Raw genomic sequence first — 6,600 nt, 5'->3', positions numbered from 1 at the left:
TAAGTATCCATCATTTATTCATTTTTCCCAATGTGAGACAACCTCACAAGTAGAATTCTTAACAAGAAGGATAATTTATATATAAATCAAGAGGAAATTAGGGCAAAAAAGCAAAAAAAGTAAAAATAGGGAGCAAAACTTTACCACAATGAAATAGATCGTGTTTTCTAGGCTCCATTCCTCTGAAATCTTGATTTCACACTCTAATCAAAGTTAAAAAAAAAAAAAGTTTTAATCAAGAATTACAAAAAAAATAGAGAGAGAGAGAGAGAGAGCGCCAAACTTTATCACAATTGAGTAGATCATGTTTTGGACATTCCAAACTAAATAATCTCATACATAAATCAAATGGAATCAAAGTGAAAAACCTTAAAAGGGCAAAAAAGGAGTTCAACTTTACGACAATCAAGTAGATTGTGTTTTAGAGGCTCCAATTAAGTCTTGGTTTTAGGCTATAATTAAAGCAAACAAACCAACAACAACAAAAAAAGAATTAAGGAAAAAAAACAACAAAATCATACTTTACCATTGCCAAACATATCATGTTTTGGGGGCTCCGATCATTCGAGATCTTGATTTGGGGATTAGACTTCAAGTTTTATAGCAGAAGACTAGTACATCTAGCTTGGAAACTCAGCTTATAAACTGTATAAGGCAAAAGAATGTAGAAATTACTAAACCTAAGACCGGTTCGAGTGCTTTATCTTGTTATAGATGTTATGATTTTATAATGATTCCGTAACTTCTCTTAGGAACTGCTACGAATGATATCACACAAATTTTCTCATCTTTTACACGTCATTTTTGTCTTATACATAATGAATGATATCTTATAAATTTTCTTATCTCTTATGTGCTATTTTTGTCTATTCTATTATGTAACGGTATGCCAAATTTTAATGCAAATTTCAATAAATAATAATAAATTTGGAATCTATATTCTAATTTTTCAAAATTATTTCATGGAGTGGAAAAACTAAAGCAACTAATGGCGTATGTTTGGATGAAGAATTTCATTTAGGGAAGAAAAGGGAAAAAGTAGGTAAAAAATTCATTTTCTATTATATTTTCTCTATATATCAAACTTTATTATAAAATAAAAGATTATTTTAATTTGATTAAAAATTAAGAATAATCAAATGTTAATGACATACAAAATCAAATATTTGGTCATTCATTTGACATATTTTAAAATTTTTTTATTACTTTTTTTGATAATTAAATGTGAAAAAGTAAGTTAATTCATATTTTCCTCTTCTTTTTTTTCAATGTTTTTCAAGTTTTAAAAAAAAACTTAATTAATTGGCATGAATAATAGTTGTCAAAGAATTGTAAAATCTACAATTCACATTTTTCGGGGAAAAAAAAAAACAATTCATTGCAAGATGTTTGTCATTATATATATTCAATTGAGTTATTCATTGAGTTGAATATTGCAATTAATCAAGTTGAATATTTGTAATTCATGCAACAAAATATTAATATTTAAAATTTTTTTTATCGCCTAAAATTTTAACTTGAATGAGTCTTTCAAACCTTTTTAAGTGATATCAAATCGGGGTAAGATGTGACCAATCTTACAGTTCCCTCCGAATAAATCAAGAATTGACGTTTGTGTGAAATCAAATTCAAGACCTCTTATTACCCAAAAACATTGATATTTGGATTTTGATGGGTGAATTCTTATGCTTTTTGCACATAAAAGAGGGATTTGCTTTTTCACGTTATAGATATATGTATATTAATTTTTTATATTTTTTAAAATGTAATGGTTTAAATTAATTTAAATCATTTTTAAATACTTATTAAATTATAAATTACCACCCTTAAGTTCGTGTTTTAAATTAAATATAGTAATTATATATAATTAATTTTCTTCTCTAAAATAAATTATTATTATTTTAAAAAACCTAGCGCTAGGGTGAAAAGTTGACCCACCCCCCCCCCCCCCCCCCCCCCCCCCAAAGGCGGTCCCTTTTCCCTAAATTTCCCATTTTTAAAGCTAGAAGTTCAGTATAATACATTTGGTAAATGATTTTTTTAACTTTTGAATAGTCATGTTTTAAGCTTTTTTGAGAACTTTTAAAAGTTATAACTTTTTCTCAATAAATTATTCTATCCCATTGCTATCCTCACTTTTTCACAAGTATTACAAAATTTTTAATGCACTAATTATATTTTTTAGTGGTCATTTTAGTCATTTAAAATACATTTAGGTATAATACAATAACTTTACCAATCACTTAAAGCAAAATATTTTTGTCCACCAGTCATTTTACACAATGGTTCAAATAATTTTTATAACAATCTCCATCAATTCTTTTTTGTCAATTTTTTTAAAGGTTCTTTTAAAAAGTCATATGCGGTCAAATCAAGCTTAGGGGTCATTTGGTATCATGTCAAAAATTAGAGAAGCGAAAACTGAAAATTAGAAACAGAAACTAAAAACCTATTTGGTAATATTTATAAAACTAAAACAAATTAAAAAAAATACTCATTTTCATCTTTAAATCAAATAATATTATAAAAATATGATTAAAATAATAAAATTAAAAATAATACACATTAAAAAATTACTATAATTAAAAATAAAGTTTATTATAATAATTTTACTTAATTGTTTTACTTTCAAACTTTGCTTTACAATAAAAAATTTATTGGACGTGACAATTAAAAAATAGTAAAAGATTTTTGTAATTGGCTTTATTATTTTTTTAAAAAACTTAAGTATATTTTTCATTTAATTATATTTAAATTCATACGATCATTCAAATTTTGATTTTAATTTAAAAGTATATAAAATGAATAATTTAATCCAAAAAAATTTATTTCTAGATATTAAAATTCTTGATAACAGGTTGTCAAAATAATTGAAAACTAAAAATCTGATTTTTAGCTTTTTGGAAAACAAATGAAAATTGGCAACAAAAACAAAATAACTAATAACATAAATAAACACATTTTTATAATCTATTTCTTCACTATGAAGAAATAGAAGCAGAAGAGAAAAAACAATAGCAATACCAAACAGATTCCTAACGTTTGACTTCATTTTCTTTTCTAGTTTAATCACAAAAATTAAGAAGAATCAAGATTCTAGTTGTGTCCATCTCATGTTCACATTTTGTTAACAGCTCATCGTGTAAAGATATAGAATAAGCGTTACCCAAACTAAAAGAAAAACAAAATAAGCCAAAAAAAATAACAACATATTAATTGTATTTTTAAATTTTTATTTTTGATGCAAGAAAAATATATTTTCATTTTTGTGGAGAAAGAAGATGAGGAAATTCAAAACTATAGTCTTGTACTCAAAACCAAAATTATATTAATTTTTTTTTTTTCAAAACCCTTGAATAACAAGCACAAACACACATATAAACAAGTCACATGCTTGTGTGAACGATAAATTATCAAATTTCATATTTTTAAAGTAAAAAAAATTTATAGATTTACAACCCCTGGGTTCATGTTTTAAGATGTAATAATTATATATAATTGTTTTCCCTCTAACATATGTACTTATTATTTTAGAACATCTCGGGTTGGTAAACTTATTTCTGACTTTATCTTGTTTTAATTTTTAACCATAAAATTTAAAGAAGAACCCGAACTCCAATTGTGTCCATCTCATGCTGACATTTTGTTCACATATCATCAAATGACAATGCAAAGCAAGCGTAGCATATTTTAAATTATTTTTTAAAAAATAAAATACAAAAAATAATAGCACATTAATTGTATTTTTTTAAAAATTATTTTTGGTGCAACAAAAACAAATACATTTTCATTTTTGTGGTGAAAGAAGATAGAAAAAAATTCAAAACTGCCATCTCGCACTCAAAACCAAAATCGATTTAATATTTTTTTCAAAATCCCGTAGTATAAGTGGGCACACATGCAAGTGGCATGCTAATGTGAAAAATAAATTATCAAATTTAATGCCTTGAGTAAAAAATTATGAAATTACAACCCTTAAATTCAATTTTTAAGATATGGTAAATATATATAATTCATTTTTCATTCTAAAATAGGTAATTATTATTTTAGAGCCCTAAGGACGGGTAAACTTAACTTCTAACTTTATTTTCTCTTATGTTTTAACCATAAAAGTCAATAAGAATCCAAACTCTAGTTGTGCTCATTTCGTGTTCATATTTTGTTCGCATATCATCGATGATGGAGATGTAAAGTAAGCGTTACCCAAATCTTTTGATGAAAATAAAACAAACAAAAAAATAGAAGTGTATGTTTTAAGATATAATAATTCACAAAACCACGACCTTCTGCTCAAAATCAAAATTATTTATTTTATTTTTTTCAAAACCTCTAAATAACAAGCTTATACACATACAAACAAATCGGGTGCTTATATGCAAAATAAATTATCGAACTTAAGATTTCATGAAAAAATTCATAAATTTACAACCCTTAAGTGTGTCTTTTAACATATTATATATAATTATTTTTTCCTCTAAAAGAGGTAATAGTTATTTTTGAACGCCTAGGGTTGATGAGCTTAATTTTTTCTTTTCTGGTTTAATCATAAAATATAGAAAAATCCAAACCCTAATTTTGTCTATTTTGTGTTCACATTTTGCTCACATCTCATTGGATGGCAATATGAAATAAGCGAAAACTAAACAAAGAGAAAAATATAACAAATAAAAAGGCAAGACGACGCCGCATTGATTGTATATATATATATATATATATATATATATATATATATATATATATATATATATTAAATATATATTTGTGGTGCCAAACAAATAAATTCGATTCTAGTGCCAAAGAATACGAGAAAAACTTCAAAAATCCATGGCCTTTAAAAAAAAAAAAAACAAGCGAAAAAGAAACAAAAAACAGAAACAACCACATACTGTTTGTATTTTCTTTTCTTTTTTACTTAAAAAAAAAAAGAAATTTTGAGTGTAAACCAAATACATTTTCCTTTTTGATGCGTAAGAAGAGGAAAAATTCACAACCACCACCATCTATTCAACCTAAAATCAATTGGCTTTTTTCAAACCCTACTCATCTTCATCCTCATCCCCATCCTCGTCTTCTATTCAAAAAAAAAAAAAAAAAAAAATGACAGTTTGATGCACAAAGCTCCTATGTATATAGAATCTAGGAAGGAGACGAACCACAATGAGTCTATAGTACGTAACTTTACCTTACATTTTTACAAGAAATTGTTTCCACACCCCACTCAAACCCGTAACCTCCATGTCACGCTCATCCTCACCCTCATCTTCACTCTCATCCTCATCTAGTAACAAGTGCCTTAAGTGTTACTTATTTATTTTGAGTGATAATGAGGATTAAAAATTATTTTTGAGGACTCAAGAATGTTCAAAAATGATAATTAGTACTTTTTGGTAAAAAGATTTTAAGAAATCATTTCCGATCACCTATGTAAAAGTGTTTTTTTATAAGAGTGTTGATAAATCATAAACGATGTTCAATTGTATTTAAAATAAGTGATATTTGATACTCTGATACTTTATTGAAGTGATAGTTATTCCAAGCACATTTTCTTAAGTGCTCCCAAGAGACATGCCAATTTAGGATCAAGCTCTTAATAAATTTTTTGATTATTTTTAAATTTAAATTTAAATTTATAGGGATTTCAATAAGAAGTTGTACAAATTTTACCTAAATTCACATTAATTCAAGCCCAAAGACAACCTATATTCATTCCAAATTCAAATAAATTGGCACATAATATCAGTACACCCATTGGTCCAACCTAAAGTTAAATTTAATATCTAATGAATGCCTCGTTAACTAGATATCAGTCATTTGGAATATTATTAGTCATTCTAGCCAAATAAAATAAAAATAAAATAAAAAATAAACAGATAGACGTTGTTTTTGAATCTCCTAAGTTTGAAACTTTAAAATGCATAATAAAATATTTTTGAGTGCTTACTATAGATAGAAGGGCAACTTCATGCATGTTATGTGACCCAAACACCAAACATGACCCAATCCTAACTCGCCCAACCTTTGTCTAATACTCGAAAGTCAAATATAGAGGTTCAAGCACTCCATCTAGCCGAACCAAGAACTAGACCAACCTTTGTTTGGTTAGATTGGACCTCCAAAATTAGATTTGGTCAAAATCAATCTAACCTAATCAAGCCAATAAAAACTGGATTTATTTGCAAATAGTTTTTGTTAAACAATATTTGTCATGTAAATTATTACTTTCATTCAAAATTAAAATTCCTTTTCAATTACATTACATTTCACTTGACATCATGAATTTCAAATTTTAAATTTAAATTTGTGTGAATTTGAATAAAACTTAATTCAATTTTACTTTAATGATTCAATTCTAACCCAAAAACTATTTTTTTTTTTTTTTTTTAAGATTTAGGCATTGTTTTTTGGATCTTCAATTCTTAAAAATGCATATTTTCACATTTGGTGAAGGATCCAAAACCTTATATTTTTATTTTTATTTTTAAAAATAAAATAATAAGATTTAAAAATAAATTGGTGTTTTAAACAATCTCCTTAAATGTAATAACACATGCTTTCCTATAGCAAAACCCTCGTCATTAACTTTTGGAGATGATTGTTTTG

This window comes from Malania oleifera, chromosome 12, assembly GCF_029873635.1.
Source record: "Malania oleifera isolate guangnan ecotype guangnan chromosome 12, ASM2987363v1, whole genome shotgun sequence".
NCBI classification, from domain to species: Eukaryota; Viridiplantae; Streptophyta; class Magnoliopsida; order Santalales; family Ximeniaceae; genus Malania; species Malania oleifera.
This window is presented reverse-complemented; position numbering follows the sequence as displayed.